This window comes from Ceratosolen solmsi, unplaced genomic scaffold (assembly GCF_000503995.2).
Source record: "Ceratosolen solmsi marchali unplaced genomic scaffold, CerSol_1.0 scaffold29, whole genome shotgun sequence".
NCBI classification, from domain to species: domain Eukaryota; kingdom Metazoa; phylum Arthropoda; class Insecta; order Hymenoptera; family Agaonidae; genus Ceratosolen; species Ceratosolen solmsi.
Window position 1 is genome coordinate 5,575,508 of NW_011948417.1, and position 20,000 is coordinate 5,595,507.

The 20,000-nt window shown below is 28.0% G+C and overlaps 1 protein-coding gene across 2 annotated transcripts in view; it reads right to left on the reverse strand.

Annotated features, from left to right (window-relative positions):
- Positions 1-20,000, reverse strand: part of nord (neuron derived neurotrophic factor nord) — a 29,859-nt gene that overhangs the window by 8,603 nt on the left and 1,256 nt on the right. The gene's annotated exons all lie outside the window — the stretch shown is intronic.

Here is a 20,000-nt window from a genome sequence, read left to right on the forward strand (position 1 = left end):
AACTCAATGAATTTTCGTGTAATATTTCTCTCATACTCAAATCAAGTAATTCTTAATCTTTAAGTATAGATGTTGGACCTCGTAATAAATTATAAATTGGTATGCTGCCCTAAATACGTCGGTAGTTCGTTAATCTAAGCGTTAATTAATTTGGAATAATTTAATATTAGATTAAACCAAAGATGGTAACGGCACCAATTCATACAGTTTTTAGTTCGAAAGTAATCCATACTTCACATATGTCTTATAAATTTAGTTCACATCTGGCGCGTATAATTAATTTTTTTAAAAATAATTTTAATAATCTATTTAAGTATAAGACTAATATTTGTAGAATTAATATAAAAGGCATCGATCTACCTTACATTATTGGTAGATTTTATTCCCCAACTGCAATTTTAAAAGTAATAAAGGAAAACTCAAAATAATAAAAAAATTTTAATTCAAGAAAAATTCTTAATTGTTGAAGATCTTGTTAGAAAAATTGGATTATTGGAAATATTGAAAATCTCAATAATCTTTTAAATATAATTTAACGTAATTTATTGTATTGTAACAAACAATAATTTATTCAATCTATATCGTCAATTTTTCGATACTCCAATTAACAAAAATGTAAATAGAAAAATAATTATAACAATAATGACAATAATATTAACAAACCATATCTAGTAGATGTAAGAATTATAAAATTAAATTTTGATCAAATTAACAAAATCGGATACTTGAAAAGAGTTACAATAATGTTCATGTTGTCAATTGGATCGGATTAGACATTTTTAGAAAATTAGCAATATAGATTTCTTGCTTTTCCGTATTCATAGTTATAATATTTTTAATGAAAAGTATTTCATAGAAATTCAAGTCATTGAATTTAATCTGTTAAAAAAGTACGTCTGGCAAGTTTAGTGTATCGACTAACGACAATTTACGACGCAATAGCTATTATTTATGATTATGAAATATATAATAAATCATTATTATTCATTGTTAATTATATTATAATATCATTTACTTTATTTATAAATTCAAAGTTGAGAAAATCCAAAGTAGAGTATGAGTAATTGCAATTTCGGGCGTTTGAATATTTAATGAATTCATGGAAGTCATGTCAATTGTTTTTTATATAATAATGTTTACTATGATCTGTGTAGAATCTACATAAATTTATGAAAAGTCAGAATAAAAATATGTAACCGTAATTTTGGATAAATCAGTACTTAGCTATACCTATCCGTATTAACTTATCTTGTATAAACTCGACAATACACTTTTTATTAATATTTTTCTTAATAAAGAAATATTGCTTGAAATTTCAATGATTTTTTTTTTCAATCTATTTTAAGGAATTTGCTATAGTTTTATAAAATTAATTAAAAATAGTCAATTCGATAATTTAGTATATTCTGCTGAGATATAAAATTTTGGATTTATCTGTATTTTGAATTTTGAAAATTTTTGAAAAATTCGTTACAAATATTCCTAGTTTGACTTAACGGATATTTTAAATTAATTATTTTCAATTATTTATTGCAAAGGAAAACGTTTCATGCAAATATTTTTGTATTTTGTATCTTAAAATTGTGTATTAAAATATTCATTTAATAAACACAATTTGTAATTGTAAAATATGATGCAGAATCAAGCATAGTTATGACATATGAATTATGAAATAATAATACAAATATAAACTTTAATTGAAAACATATTTATTTATAACATTTGTAATTAGATTGCAACCAAATTAATCTAGCTATTTCAAATTTTTAACTAGTATTAAACTGATAGAAATTTCCTGTTTAAAAAAATTCATCCGGGGGCTTATTATTTTAAACATTTTCAATAAGTTCAATAAAAAAAATGTATTATTAAATATCAGAATTATTGATAAAACGAATAGTTTTTACTTAAAAAAATAAGAACATTTAATAAAATGGTTTTGTCTAAAATGCAATTATTTATAGACAATTTAATTAAATTTTACATTAAATTGCACGCCTACGACGATTGATTATATTAATTTTCAAAAGTAATTATTTGATTTCAATTAAATTTGAATTTAAATTTTAGGTTTAACATAAACGACTAATTCTATTAAATATATTGAAATAAATAATGACAAATTAATTTAAAAAATGAAATTTGTACATTCATTAAGAATTATTTGAAAATCATAATTTTATTAATTTATTAAAATTAATAATTAATAATATTTTTAAGCTTTACACATGTATAATGTTATTAATTTATTATTTTCAATTAATTATCAATTGAATTTTAATAAGAAATCCAAATGCTCACAGAATATTTTGCAATACCACTTGTACACAATTAAATACTTGAGAATGTCATAAGTGTTAAATAAGTTTAAATATATCATAACTTTTAAATTGAATTTTAATTATAATATCAATTAAACTTAAATATATTATTATTTAATTATTTTTAAAAATTTGGCTCAAAATATCTCTTTAATTTGCGACAAATATATTATTCGTTTTTTTGTTATGAAAAAACTGTTATGTATATATTTTTTTATTTTAAATTTTAAATACATTATAGTTACCAAAAGAACATGCGCTCACTAAAATGTCTAATCGGACTTCCATTTATTGAATAAAACTGATTATTTAAATTATCGTTACTAATTGTTAAGAAATTTTTCAATAAATAAATATTTTTATAATATATATTTTCATTGAAATGTCTCAATAATATGATTTTTTGAGTTATTTATACAAATATTAATGAAACAGTATAATTTACATGAAATTTATTTTGTGTAAATTTATGTCGGTTGCTCAATCGAATTTAATGATTTACAAGAAATTCATACCAAGCAAATTTTACATTTTAAATTTTTTCATATAAGCGTCGCAGCAGCATAACAGTTACAAGAATTGACGAGCTGTGCTCATCCCATTCAGCGATGTTAATGTCGATATGTCGGTGAAAGTGGTCTGCACAAAATAAAGAAGAAACTCTTGCGCAAGTTTCGTCGATTCATTGCGATTTCTCTCCTTCATGCCCATTTTTAGGGATGTTAATTCACACAAATATTAAGTTATGACGCAATAATGAGTTTTTTTTTTTTTTTAAATTAGATGAATTTTTTTCTTTTAAATAAATTACTATTTCGATATAAGACAAATTCTAAATTATAGAATGAAATAATTAACACACTATTACAGTAATATTAATATATAGAAGTTTATTTGTCACGATTGTAATGTAAAATGAAGTAGATAATAATATTTATTTATGTAATAATATGTAAAGAGGATTTTTGTAAAAATTGATCAAATTTGAAATTAATTTTTGAAATTAATTTCTTTTAAATCGCCGCCTTTTTATAATATAACTAAAGGAATATAGCTAATGGAGACTAACAGAGAAACATATCTAATAAGTATTCGCAAAATTTTGTTTATTCAGCTATAAAAACTTTTGTATTGGTTCGTTGAAGTAGATAAATGAATGATTGTGGTATCCACGTATATCGTATAATAGATAAATACGAAAAATAAATTTAAATTAAAAATTTTCATTAATTACTTGAAAAGTTATATTCTACTTTAAGTAGTTTGATTAAATGTTTAATCGTTACTTCATAATGAAACGAATTATTAATTAACCTTAATATTTTCTGTATTTTCTCTTACTTTGATACTTAAGAAGTTATAACGAATTTTGCATTAACAAGACAATATACTGACCATTAATATAATAACTAGGAGATAATAAGAAAAATTTTATATTGCGTACAATGTTATTCAATTGCTCGATTTATAATTCAATTTATACAGTCTGAAAATGATTCTTCCTTTTTATAAATGATGTATTGAGAAATAATAATTTTAGAAAATTTTTCAATTTTATAAGAAACTGAACGAAAGCATCGGTTATGTACTAATGGCACGTTGTGATTTCAGACTACTAATAATTTATAATCATGCGTGACCTTCAATTTTAAGTACAATTGCGATTTCTTAACTCTTTAATGACAGTGAGATAAAAATAGAACATATCAATCGTATTTTCTTACAAATATTCAATAATATCTTAATAGATTTTTTGAAGAAATATTAGCACTAATTAAGTCTAAAGAGGTAGATTGTAAAAGGATCATAATAAGGATGAAATAAGTAATATTTGAAATTAAATAGATCTTAAGAATGATTATTTTTAGTTTATATTGATTATTCGTGATAAATTTAAAGATAATCATTTTCACATTTAATTATGTATAGTGCTTAATCATTTTAAAATTAAATAAAATCAAGAATAAAGGTTTCGGATTTAAATAAATTTCTAATTGAATTAAAAAATTAGTTCTTTATTATAGTAAAATTAATTGTACTTAAAGTATACTTACTGTCTTATTTAATTGAATTTATTATTGAATTGTATAGAATTTTTATGAAACGATAATTTTTTTTTCCTCGATATAACAATAAAATGAACTATAAGAATTAACAAACTATACTTGTGACAAATAGAACAAAGAAGAACATAAATTATAGTTTAGTTTAAACAAACAATGATAATACACTGATATGTGTGTAATTGTATACTTATGAATTGAGTGAAAATTATATTATGATTTGAGTTTTGCAATTTCTATTACTCATTATAATTCAAATAAAATTAAGAGACAAGATGAGTTTATTATTTTGATGACTATGAAGATATTCTTTATATGGATTTAATTCCACTGTCGGCAAACGTAAGCATATACTTACATAAATGTTCATCTAGACTTTTCTACATATAAGCTTCAAGTAGAAAAGTATAAAACGCACTTTTCATTATGTATTTGTACCGCTATACTTCAATTAAATTTATAAAAATGTATGGATAATTTAAAATACTTGAAAGTATATTAAATAATAAGTATATTGATTTTTTTTTGGATTAATCATTTACTGTTCTATCCTTATTTTCGTCAAACACTCGTCATATTTGTTAACGTATTAGAATATTTTATAAAGATAATTGAACACACGGTAGTTCAGTAATTTATATAATTAAATTATACGAACATCCGAGCATTATATTTCTCCTACGAATTTGGCAACTGCGCTGCTCTTGATTATCGAAAAATTGAAATTGGTTTTTAGATGGATTTAACGATTATCCCTAAGTTTCAATACAAGAGTCACGTAAGTAGCAAATATCTTGTGGTACGCATTATGAACAAAAAAAAAACAAAAAAAAAAATAAATAAATAATAGCCTACTATTAGAGCGTTTTCAGCACACACATATGTCGAAAGCACTACAGTGATGTCGAAAGAAAATAATTATTGTTTGATTTTTATTAACTACTTGATGTAATATTGTCTAGAGGTTTTTCCAGTCCCTGATTAGTAAGTGTGTGTAATAACTTGTTCGTTTTATTGCCGCCGGATTTTGGTTTAGCATATAAAATCCGATAATGATGGATCAAAGTTGGTAATTCAAGTCGTATCTATTCAAATTATTTGATTGATTGATGGGTACAGTTCATCTAAATTAACATCTTACCTTACCACCCAAAGGCCATTGGTTAAGGTACTCTGTGGTTATCTAAAGCCGTAATAAGATACCACGAAAATGATAAGTTTACGTGAATATTACCCATCATGATACTATGTATCGATGTAGGCTGATGCATGAACTTGAACATACTGGGAGTCAAACTTTTGAGTAAAAAATCTTTATGGTTAGTGATAAAATTTGCAATATATGGTGTTTTTTTTTTTTTTTTTTTTTTTTGTTTGGTTGAATTTAGTGTAACGTTAGTATAAGCTTTCGGCTTAGCTATAAGCTTAGTGTAACATTTAAGATTAATTCAAGTCATTTAATACACCAAATTTAAAACCTTCATTCTTCTAAATCTGCCCTTTCAAATCTTTTGAACGTAAATGGCAGTTCAAACATCGTACCAATTACCTTAGCCAATTAAGCCTAATTGCGTTATTTGAACAAGTACAGTCGTTGCACTTATACATATAGATTAATTTATTTACACGCACGTTCATTTATATTTTAATATTATAATATTTCAATATTTTGCTTTCTAACATAATGCACAGGGTTTTCTGAATTATAGATTATATATTGTGAGGTGTAAATTCGAAGGATGAATTTTATAATTAAAAACTTATAAGTAATGCTTTGAAAAAATGTAGTTCAATAAAATGTTTGTATTTTTAAACTTTTGTGATTTTTTATAATATTAAATTTTTTGTATTTCATATGAATAATATTTAAGTTTGTTTCGAATCAATTTTTTTTTTTCATTTCTAAATATTTATAATAATGTACTTTTACTGCAAAATATCGTGATGTTTGATTATCATAAAAAGACGAATAAGATTTCTCATAATTTTTAAATATCTCAATTAAGTAAAGTGAATGTAGTTAGAAGTGATTAGTAATAATGCGTAGGCACAAGTATTTTTTTACATAATGAATAAATTATAAAGAATTTAATTGATTATTTAAACATTCATTATAAACAAAAGGAACTGTTAAATTTAATTCTCTTACTTTAAGATCCAAATAAATGATAATTAATCAAATTGAAAGTTTTAGAAGTTAAAAGAACAGTTAAGAAAAAAGATGAATTTGTATTAAAAATTGTTTCCTAGATTGATTATTTCATTTTTTGGTTAATGATATAATGTTATCCTGGTGAATAATATAATCTTCTACATTTGTATTTAAATCATAATGTTTTATGGAATTAAGAGAATATATATATATATATATATATATATATATATATATATATATATATATAAAGAATATTTAATTTATTAAACCATCGTATACAATAAGAATTAAACAATAAGTTTTCTTTTTTATAAACAATAAGTAAAATGGCTAGTAATATAATTTTGTAGATGATGTTTTCTTTTTCATATGATAATACGTGAAAGGGATGATAGTTTGATTGATATAAACAAATATTTCTAATGCTTTTTAGCATTATCTAATAGGTATTAATATATTAAATACTAAATTTCTAATTTACAAATACCCTTATAAAAAAATTTTTATTTTAATAACATTTAAAGCAATGTTTTATACTTCTCGTAACTTATAATAACTTATGCATTCTATTCATGCTTTAAAATACTCTTGAAAAACAATTTTTAGGCGGGTAATTCAAAAGACTCACGGCCTTTGTTTACATGTGCTTATGAAACAAAGACTCCTTTGTTTTAGTCGTTGAAAGAACTTGAAATTAAATGTATTATGAGTAATATCAGTAAATCAAGGTATTATTATAATGTCTGAATAATTTAAAGGATTTTTTCAAAGATCTCGTAAAGATTTTCTCAACAACGAAAGTAGATTAACAAATGAAATTAAGAAATTTTCTTCATAAAATTCTGGTCATTGTTAGCATTGAAAATATTAAATTTGCAATTAGAATCTCAACTAAACAAAAGTACACATTTTTTCCATTGAAATTAAGCTAATTTTTTAACAAATTAATATATTTGAAAAATATATATCAAGTATCTATTACTTGAAAAGTGCAGGCAACACTGAATCCGTCGAATTGTCTAAAATTTAAATCATTTTTTTTTCTTTCTGCTAGAAATTTCATTTCTTTTGCTACATCAATCTATCGTCGATATTAGTTTTAAGTTAATTAGGAATATCGATAGCAGATACTTAATAACCTAAGTGTGAATTTGCACACCTAATAATGTTTCATTAATCGAACTGTTGAAACTGTGATTATCGATAATGAGGTTAAGAAATAGTTGAGTCGAGAATAATAAAAGTATAATTTGAAATGAAAAACAGATTTGTATAGGTAAGTCAATGCTGGTCAAGAAGTACACACTCGAACGCGCCTTCGGCTCTTCAACTTCTATAGATCATTTTCATTTACTATAAGCGTATAAATAAACTTGCCGCGCGTATAAGCTATATAGAGAAGCCAGCGTGTGAAAGGTCCGCAAGCCTTGGCTCTCTTTTCCACGATCCTCGTCTCTTTTTGCGAGTTCACCCCGATGGCGGCTGGCTTCCCCATAAATGTCACTAAAGACCACTGCTGCTGCGCTTCGACGCGCGACATTTATTCCGTTTAAGCGCGCGAGCTCGGCCACGAATACCGGTGATACGCTTCGGCTATTCTACTCAACTTCTTTACAACACCGAGAGAACTTGTATTTCCATCTGACGTTTCGCATTAAGCTTTTTATTTGAGATTTTTGCAACTCGATTTTATTTACTTCGATACGCGCACAAACTGCATAATGGATTTCATGGCTAATCGACATATCAATGATAACATAGTTTCTCGAAGCAATTTATTCAGTTTATGTCCCCCGTAATTGGAAAATCCGAGTTTTCCGCAGAAGCTAAAGCTTGGTAAAATAAAAAAAAAAAAAAACAAAATGAATAACAACTTTATGTATATATATATATATATATACAGACAAATCTTTAATTGGCATTATTGTGGATTTTTCCAATAATCGATCGAACAAATCGTTACCGCTAATACAAATATCATAAAGTTCAATTGCTTAAATTCGTAAAATATTTAAGCTTGGAATTATTAATTTTCTGATTAGAGCATATCATTTTAAAAGGAATTTGGTATTTCTATTACTTTTTTTTATGCTTTCTTTAGGCTTTCTTGCTTATAAACTGAAACTTGGAAAAAATAGAAAATTTTACTCTCAATAAGATAAAATAAAATTGAGTCGTGGAATTAATTTTTTTCCGTGAAAAGCCATTGTAATTGAATTTCGTATTCCGTGTTTTAACTTTATTAAAAACTAATAGTAAATTTCTTATGAATTTAAAACGTAAAATTCTATTTGAAAAATTAAGTATCTAAAAACTGTAAGTCTATATATTTCAAATATATCAACTTTGTAGTAATATTTATATAATTATTAAATTTATAATTTATCATTTTGACGAACATTTTCTTAAAGGACTTACTTTGTAAATTTTATAATCATAAATATATATATATATATATATATATATATATATACACCACTGATATATCCTCCCTTATTCTCTAACTGTCCACTTTTTTTGTCAATTTTCCTTTCTATTTATCTTATTCTTTTCTTCCTCGGTTAATCTACGATTTCATATTTATGAATATTTCTATAGATCTGATCATATAAAAACTGGCAGATCATCATATCTTCACAGCGTTTTTAAAAATATCGATAAATTTTATTTAAAATTGATTTCTTATTTATATTTTTAAACACGTGTGTTATTTTAATATTAATTGACTAATAATTTTTTTAATTGAATTATCATTACAATATTAGTCAGAGGTTATTTTTCATAATTACCATGAAATTATTTGTTACAATTTTATCTTTCACATGCTTAAAAATGATTAATGATTTAAATTTAAAAATACTTTTTTCTTTTAAAATTATATTAATAAACATTTTTACTTAAACAAATTCCATTTGAATATTGTAAATTAAATTACAATATCAGTAAAATTTATAAAAAATAAGGGATTTCGTAATTTAAACTTTTAATCTATTGATATTTATTATCTGTCTAATGTGTCTTTTTTTCTTTATGCACGGGTTTTCAAATTAAAAACTACAAATTACCATTCACATTAAATTCTTACATTTTCAAATATTACAAATGTTACCTATTTTTGTTAACCGTATGCATCTAACTAAATAATAGCTTTTTTTACAATTTAACATGCAATCATACATGGTTGCTGCTAAATCTTGAATTGTAGTATTCTACAACAATAAATTATGTGTGCGTATAAGTAGGTTAGTTAGGAGGAAGAATCATTGGTAACCATTGGACTTGTGGTTTTTATCGATAAATATGTATGGATCAATCATACATTACGGACTAAAAGCGATTACGAAATACTCGTCCTTATGCATTAATTATCGCGTATTTTCATGATTTCGCTTAAACCGCCACCCTCTCCTTCAAACATTCAAATGCTACAACACATATATTCAAAATTAACCAATTAATCACTACCTTATCTACTAATACATATAAATTTTGAATTGGCGTATATACATAAAATACTAATAAATTCGATTAATTAAAATAGTTTCAGCAGTGAAAATTATCATCAATTAAAATTCCTTGAATATTTGTATCAATTCATAGATGTCAAAATACCTTAAGAATTTGCTTATTTATCATGCTTTAAATATTATGATTTCTCTCGACTAATCCAATGGTTTTTTGTTTTATACATATATCATTATATTATTAAAGCTTACAAAGAGAATTAATTCGACAGTTAATCAATGCACATACTCGTTCATAGGAACACAAATGTAAAATAAAGTTTAATCTATTAACTATCCATATTTTTATTAATTTTATATTTGAGACTTTCCTTAATCTTCTCGATATTTGCTCTAATGGTTGTTATGTAATGATTGTAATCACTTACTATTTCAGCTTATATATGCATTTATACTTATTAATTAATACTAATATGACGATGACGTAGTTGTAATGTTTCTTAAATTATAATTATGGATTAAGTTTTTATTGGAGCATACCGTTATTTGTCGATTAGATTGGACTTGAGCTTAATATAATGTCGTGAAATTTCTCAAACATGTTTACTAAATAAAAATTTTATGAAAAACTTTCAGTATATTCAGTATTTACATTTAAAAGTTCTGAGATTTTTGGCTCCATGAGACGGTGATTATTTATAAATAGAACGTTTCCCTTCAAGACATGATATTTTTCATCACGTCTTAGTAGATACTACGGCCGCAGTAGGCGTTTCATGAGCCCTCATTGCTCCTGTGGAATATTCTTTGATATTGATAAAGATATGCTTTTAAAATTTGTTACTTTTCTCGAAGAAAAATATTTTTAATTGAATGCAATTTAATCGTGTCAAATTTTTAAATTATAAGTATTTCCCCTATGTAAAACACTTTCAAGCTGTTTTCTAATTCTCTGACTAATTACAGGATATATTATTTTGTATTATCGCGTTAGTTACATTGAATATTCAAATATTATCAATATGTTTAATTATAAAAAATTTCAATTATTAGCCGATATTTAATCATTGCATATTAATAAATCTATATTTAACAATTATTGAAATTGCCTAAGTTTACTTTGTATACTATTATAAATATGTATAGGAACATTCAAATATCTTATTTTTAAAATGAATTTAATTTTCATTATGTTAGAAATACCGAATAACTTTAATTAATTTATATTTACGTAAATTATAAGTAATATCATCTTAGATGAACCAATGTGTATCCTTGATAAAATCAAATATTTCATTATTATAACTCAATTACAATTATCTTCTTCAATGTATAATTTATTATATAAAGAAAAAGAGATTCAAATAAAAAATTATTGATTTTTTAAAAGATTATTTCGTCCTGAATACAGGATAAATTAATTTATGTTTTATATGAAATTGTTGAAATATGACAATTTATTTATGACATCAATTTTTATGTACATTTAATATTTTCTATCATTAAAATCTAATATAAATGGAATATTTTTTACAATAACGGAACTTTATTCTTTTACGTATAACTAAATAAATGTACTTTAGTTAGATTAATTGTCCAATGAAATTCTTACGATTTTCTTTTAATTGTATAGAGACAAATAAGAACAAATTAAAATAATAATTATGGATATTAAGATTTTGGAATACTATTGCTACAATTTGGTACTATTACATCAAACATTTTGTGATTTTTTAAATTTATTTTTAAGTGGATTTCATATAATACAAGAATGAATAAAAATAAATATAACAATTCATAGAAAATAATTTTTTAACAATAAGAGCAAATTTAGTATTAAAAAACTGACAATTATCATTTAAATAAAAAAATTAATGCTTTTGAAAATCCTTATGTATTAATGTTACATAAAAAAAAATCATAAGAAATAAAATATGAATTAAATACATTTCAATGTACTATGTCAAATATAAAGATAAACATATTTTAGAATCCAAACGTATTATATGAAAGATTTAGGTAAAAGAAATTGTTTATCTTTAAATGTGAGAAGTATTCTCTACGAAGTATTATTAAAAAGAAATAAAGGTTTCTGAAAATTTTTTGTCGTCTATTATGCTGTAAATATGTATATATATATATAATAATTAATTTTTTATAATATTAGTTTTAGCAGTTGTTCCATACTTTACATCTCAATTTTAAACGTTTTTTCTTTCTAAAGATAGCAGTAATAATAATTTAATGTCTATCACGAATGCGTTAATAAGTAGGGAGTGGTTTGAACGGTTTTAATAATGTGGTTTAAATAATTATGTTGCAATATTATCGAAAACTTATATAAAGTAATTTCTTACGAAAAAAAGTAATTAATTATTGTGAAATGCAAGTATTTTATTTTTTTAATGATTAAGCTTAGATATGGGATATTGCTAATTAAAACATTTATCTAATTCCAGAGTGTTACATAACTATTCAATTTTTAATAGATCTACATGAAAGAGCTACTTTATTTATTTATGCAAAATTGAGTTTTATACAAAATTTTCTTTCATTATCTTGACAGAAATGCTTAATTGTGCATACAACTATTGACAAAAGAATAATGGACTTACATGAATGAAATTAGCGTGGGCGTGGAAATGGGAAACTAAAAATAGCATTAGTATTATGGACAGCTGGTTATCGAGAGATGAAAAACTAAAAATATGTATTTATTTATAAATCTACAATAGATATATATTATTCTTGCTTATATGTAAATTAGATTATTAGCTTTGCAATTATTATTATTAAAAATTTATGAACTTTCTACGCTTTAATGTTAAACACTTAACATTCCATTTTGCGTAATTAATTTCAAAAAGTTCAATAAATATATATATATATATATATATCTATATATATATATATATATATTTAATATTAATTTTCTAAATATTTATCAAACATTTATAAGCTTTTTCTTTATTATATACGCGGTTAATATTCCTTTTTTTTCTTAATTTTTTATTATGTTTTGTGAATAAAATGAAAAATATTGTTTAAATTCTCTCTATAGTTTAGTTATAATTTTTTTCTTATTTTGTTTTCTTCTGCTTTTAATTTTTTGTGGAATAATATGAAGAAGTGAATTAGTGAAATATTTATAAAATGCAATCATGACAACATATTTAACAATTTATGTAAAATTACTTTATATAGTATAATTTGGATAATTATTTAGTTTAATTTTATTAATATGAAATTAATTTCATATTATTAATAAAGTGCAAACAATTTGCTTTGTCAGTTAGAAACCCCATATCGTTTAGACAAATTTTTATCATTTCATAAACTTAATCTCTTGGTACAATCAATTATCATCATTAGTAGTAACAAATTTCACGTAAAGTTGAAATAATGAAATAGTTTTAGCAGTTTTCTTCATATTATAATAGTGTATTTTGTTCGATGAATTAACATGATAACCAATCATTTTGTCATTTTAACATTTGGCTCATTTAGAGATTATTGATAATACTAAAAAATAACATTAGGAAATTTCTATTTTACAAATAATAATACGTTTAAATTGTCTTCTATTGGATAATCTATGGCCTATAAAAGCAAAAGGCACGAATAGTAAACGGTTGACTTTAAATACGAAATGTAGGATTTCATAAGGGTTTTAGCGTTCAGCCTCATCGATAAGGTTTAACCAATAGAGTGTGTATACGAATGCGTATATCCATCGGACAAATTATAGAGGGAGTTTTGTCACGCAAGAACAATGGGTGCGTGTGTACCCGAAAATCGTCCGCCGCAATTAGCACGAATTCCCTCGTCTTACCGAGTGCGACCAAAGAGACTCGTGCCGATGACACGGCGTAAGCCGGTAAAATGATTGTCAGCGACAACAGCACAGCATTTCGTCGAGTCCGAGCCACGACTCTCGCGGTATAAATACATATACTCACGGCGGTAATTTAAAATTTACAGCCGCTTCGACGTGTCGCTCGCGCACTCACCGTCTTCCTGGGAATCCGGCGGCTGCGCCTTGCCGCCTCGACTCTCAATACGAGGCGTCTTTCCGCGAGAGTTAAAGAGTAAGAGAGAGAGAGAGAGAGTAATAGAGAGAGAGAGAGTAATAGAGAGAGAGAGAGAGAGAGAGAGAGAGATAAAGAGAGAGAGAGAGAGTAAGAGAGAGAGAGAGAGAGCGAATGAATGGGTAAGGTGGGGAGGGAGATTGGGGGAGAGATGGGGTGGGTCGGCCTTTTCGCGGGAACATAGACGACGACACACGTGCTCCCTCCCTCGCTCTCGCCCGCCGGCGGTTTATATGGGGACCATTGTAAAATTAGCGACGGGACACAATGCCGGAGTCGCGACCCCCGTGCTAAATTCGGCCAAGCTCCCGTGCACATGACCACTTGCGCAAGCTTAGCGAATTGGCATGTTGTTAGAGAGGAACGCACCTTAGCTCTTTGGCGGGGCCCCGTGGACCCTCGCCTCCTTATTAATAAGGTGCTCCTGTCATTGAGCGCACGCGACTTCCTCTGTCCGAAGTCTCGAACGCTTTAGGCATTTTCAAGGGTCTCTCAACTTTCATTCTTTTTACAAGATTTAAGGTCACGTATTTTTACCATTTATCATAAAGGCATTCATTTGCTTTATTCTTCTCTCTACGTGTAATTACGAGTTTTTTCTTTGCGCTTTATAATGCAAGTAGCTTTTTCGTTTTTCTTCCCTCTCTCTCTCTCTCTCTCTCTCTCTTTCTTTCTCTCTGCCTCTCTCGCATTGTTCGTAATTTAAAAGATCTTTAATTTTTATATTTTACTCATTTTTCATTTGTGCTTAATTTTTTTAATCGTATATAAGCTTATGTCGTAATATTTTTAGATGGAAACCTTCATTGTTAATTACCTTCAGTCCTCGTTTCTTTTGCTCTTCCCTTAAGGTTGCACACTGTAAGTTAGATCGATTAAAAACGTCGGTGTAAAGTTCTTACCTATAGAAAGAGATGCTTTTACATAACTTTTAAGTTCCATCGTGTCAATAATATTTATGATACCCATATCGTTGGACTTTTTTAGTTTCTTAAATAATCAATAATTAATCAAGTAGTCGATAAACTATGAATATTTGTATTTAAAGTAATTCAATGTTTCTTTAAAACTACGTTTAAATCGACTTTTGTTTTCAGCCATTTTTTCCGTCTTCTTCCTTTACTTCGCGTCCTTTTAACTCCTCTTCGAGCTATTTTCTTCGTCGTGTAATCAAGCTTAAGCTGACAAAGTGCATTGCTAGATTTAAAACAGACGAGAATTTCGCTACATGTGGTAAGTGTGCAGCTATCTGAGACGAATATTATTATGAGTGTTAGTGCACGAGACAGGATTTAATTAAAAATTTGCTAATAAATTTTGCTGTCACACTGTTTTACTATGATTCGACGAATGATAATGATAACAATGACCGCTAATGTTTAAACAAAGGATTTCGTGACTTTTATTCAAAATTAGGATGTCATCGTTTGTCACATTTTATAAAACATTTACATGGTTAGCATATAAATAGATAAATTTCAGGAAGTTGAATAGTTGATAACATATTCATTTACATAATCCGTAGAGATTAAAGTGAAAGTACATTTAAAGAATTACTTTGATAATTACATTTAATATTAACGAGCAGGAATTAATTTATATGTAAATTAAAATTAAGCGTTGGCTTAATTCTTATTTATCGATAATTTTCATTACTTAATTGGAAATAAATATATAAAAAGCATTGTTTTCGACATATTTTTCTATAAACCTATATATTATGGGAATAAATTAAATGATTAAAACAGCGGGAGAATGAATTGTAAATTAAGTTATTAGTAGCGCCACGATGCCGATGTATCGAATAGTATTTTAAAAACTACTATTTCATCTTGAAACAATCGGCTAATTAATGAAAATTCAAGTGATCGTATAATATATTCTAATAGACCCGAAGTTGTCGTTACTGGAAAAAATTCTAATTTATATTAAGTCATAGAGACGTTTAAAGTCAGCAAAAAGTAAAATAGAAGGATAATTACTAGAGCATTATAGACTCGAATGAACGTTTAATTAACATTTCAATTACTAAAGGCCGTTTAAAATTTACATATAAGCTCGGGGGACGTTATTAATATTCGTGAAAGAGTGCAAGAAAGTTAATGAATCGTTGGGGTATCGCGTGGCGAGGCAGCTCGACTTGAGGTCGGTTACCAATAACTCCAGCAGAATCAAGCGCGCGTCCATCAAATGTAATGCATTCTGTTGGGCAATGGTGGTGGTGGTGAAGGTGGTGTCGGAAGGTGGCGGAAGGTGGCGGAAGGGCGAGGAAGGGCTGCTCTCGATAGCTCGGCTTTATGACGCGTAGCGTCGCGACGCAGCGCGTCGTTTGACGCACGCGAGGCGCGTTAGTCTGCTCCTCGGGGTCCATTCCTTCTTTAATATTAGCGACGCCGCCAGCTCTCGACGATGATGGACAAGTGACACATCGTCTATCCGCGAGAAAAAGTCAATGCGTCGATGAAAGTCGCCGCAGCGGCTGCGCCCCGGCAAACGTCGTCGGCTCGTCGCTTTTTTGTTTTTTTTTTTGTTTTTTGCTTTTTTTGCTTTTTCTTTTTGTTTTTGTTTGTTTTTGCTCAAAAACTACAACGTCGAGCTGTGAACGACGCCGACCCTCCGACGCTCGCTTTGACTTATCTATCCTCGTGCGACGACGATTCGAGTCTTAGCCGGAACTCGCCACTGCTCTCCGTTTACTTTGGACCGTAGCAGCAGCTTGCCTTTTTTACCTCCGACCCTTGGCCAAATATACCAATCCCGAAGCACCGTTTACCTGCGTTACGTACAAGTTCAGCCCGGTTAAAAATTGATTTTTTTTTTATTTTATTATTTTATTTATTTATTTATTTATTTTTTTTTTACCGGGATTCAATTTACAATTTCATTGGAAACTGGGTTTGTTTAGCCAGTGCAGCGAACATTCTGCCTCTATTAGGCAGATATTTCCTTTGAAATTGAGGGTGTTGGCTATTATATCAATTAACGCATGGCACTTTAATTCTGAGACTTGAGAAATTTTGTAACCGGAGTGAGTATGCGCTTGCTCGGCCGATTAAAGCTGAAATTATTTTCTATTCGTACTCCGAGCTTTCTTTGCTGTAAATTGCCGTAAGTAAATCAAGCCTCAAGTGCAAAACTATGGCTATTGTGCATTTTCAGCACTTTTATGCTTATTCGATCAGCCAGTTAATTTTGAAAAGCTTTTCAAATAAATATAGGTTCTCGTGTAGAACCCTATTTATTATAAAATGACAAGTAAAGGAATTCGCAACATCGTTTATATGTAATATAAATTGCATGATTTTTTTTCTTCGTCTCTTTTTCTTTCCTTTTTTTGTTATTGCCAACGTATAATTTTAACCGAATTGAAAGAAATCGTTTCATTTCTGGATAGAAATAATTAAATAGATAATTAAAAGCTGTGGCATATAACGTGTTTTGACATAAAAACGTTTAATCTTTTTATGACTTGTTGCGAGAGTAGATTACATAGTATTTTTACATATCAGGCAATAACAGCCTGTCAAGATTAGAATAATGAGTACTTTAGTTACAGTGGTGCCATTAATTTGCGCATAAACTTTTACAATGAAACAGTATAGAATTCAACGGTTGAAAATCTACAATAATAATACTAATAATCATAATGTTTCACAAGGTGTCTGCAAAACGTAATTATTCACGCCGCACTGATTAAAATAAATAATTTTCTCTTTATTGTTTATTCGGTGGTGGTTCAAGCATACCATGCATGCGAGAAGTTAAAGAAAAAAAAATATTTCAATTATTTTCGTCATTCCCCCCCCCCCTCTCAATGCCCGCACTGCCAGCACTTTTGTAGTAGCGAAGACGAAGGCGAGCATATTTTAATTAAAAACTGGATTATCGGCAACAGTATGAGGCACAATGTGTAATTTAATAATAACAATGTATATGACAAGGACGAGCGAGGTATAACGATATGCTCGGAGATTGTATTATAATAATTTCCCAGTGCCAGTTGATGAATAACTGTAACGGGGAATAAGTTGCGCGGCCCTTGTCATTCGCTCGCGATGATAAATTCACATTTGAATAATACCGGTGGCAGATCTTGACGTCGATTCTAATATAATAGATTAAGTCGATGGAAGCATCGTTATTAGACAGATTTATAGCGGAGCTACTTGTCGAGCAACCTCGGTATGTACAGATTAAGATCATCAACGGTCAATGCTGTCATTGTTAATAAGAAAAAAGTGGGTGACAAAGCGCATACTTTCTCATGCGCGAGTTAACGCGTCACAAGGTATCACTGTCACCGTCAACGAAACAACTGCGTTTGCGCACGTAAAACTCGCAGTCATCGTCCAACAAAGTTTCATTGTAAAAAAGATCCTTTGAGGGCCCGCTCGTGGCCGTGCCAATTAGAGAGCCAGCAGATGTAGAGGCCGCGTATTCGAAAAAGAAAACGTGTAGTTTTGTTTGATGCGAAACTTTTTGGCTCGCTGATACTTCAAAGACCGAGCGAGAGAGACGGCTAGGCGGATAGAGCGGACATCCGAGAGAAACGGGATGAGATCGCCGCGGGACGGGGGCTGGGGCCGAAGGCTGGAGATTATTTTCCGAGCGGGAGTCGAATCACGCTAATTTTGATAGTCTCGCAGGCTCGCTAGGCCGCTTATTAAACGTGTTTTCCTTTTCACCGAATGCACGAATGTTCAAGACCGTTCTTTCTTTCTTCTTGCTCCTCGCCACTACCCCTTTCATCGTCCCTGCTCTCTCTCTCTCTCTCTCTCTCTCTCTCTCTATCTCTCTATCTCTCTCTATCTCTCTCTCTCTCTCTCTCCGCTCATACTCCGTTCCTCTCATTTTGGAAGCGCGCGGCTCAAGCACGTGGTGCATTCGATAGGGACTGCAGGGGTATGGAGCATTTCACTGGCACGATGCCCGATGGCGTTAACTATCTTTTCTATCTTAAAAGGAAGAAGAGGAGAAAAGTCGAAAAGTCATTGTCATCGGTGAACTCTGTTCTTACGTAACGTCGACCTCTCGTTCGAAATGTCGTGCCTATCCTTACAAAGTCTTTTCATGAAACGTCGTGAGTACGATCGGACGAGCGGGATTGATTAAAAAATTTCATGTTACCATGCCGCTAAAGTCATCTTATAAGCTCCTTAAAGTCGAATGAATATTTTTATATTTTTATATTTTTATATTTTTATACTGCAATAATGCCGACAGCTAGGCAGCTAGAGCGCTGTCTCTTAACCAAATTTTTCGCATAATTAAACTTTCCTTTTTTCTTTTCTTTTTTTTTTTTTTTTTTTCCAATAAAGATAAAACAATTAAGAGTACGAGTATAATGACTTGCTTCCACGAATTTCAATTTATTATTAAATCGTATATAAACTTCCTATAATTAGATGAAATTTTAATTATTTATTTTGTTCCAAATTTGCTATATTTATCTTACTTGAAAATAATTGTATTTTAAGTAATGTTGACGTGACTTGCAGTAGCAAATTAATATATAAGATAAATTTCCTAATCGATAAAATGGTTCTGTAAATATTTATTTTGGTGGATATTTGTATTCTATACTGGAGAGTAAATTACGTTAAATTCATTAAATATCAATTATTAAGAAATACCTTATTATTGTTTTAAAAAATTAATCACCATTTGTTATAGGCATATCTTTATATGTGTTGTATAGATATAAATTATCTTCATCAATTTCCTATCTTTATCTCTAAATTATGTTGACAATATGGTATTTTTATTATCAGCAACATTTACAATCATTGTTCGCTAAGACACTTACTTAATGCCAATGATATTTATTGTTAAAATGAAAACCAAAAATCATTACTTTGATAAGGCACATGACAATTATATGAATATATATATATATATATATGAAATAA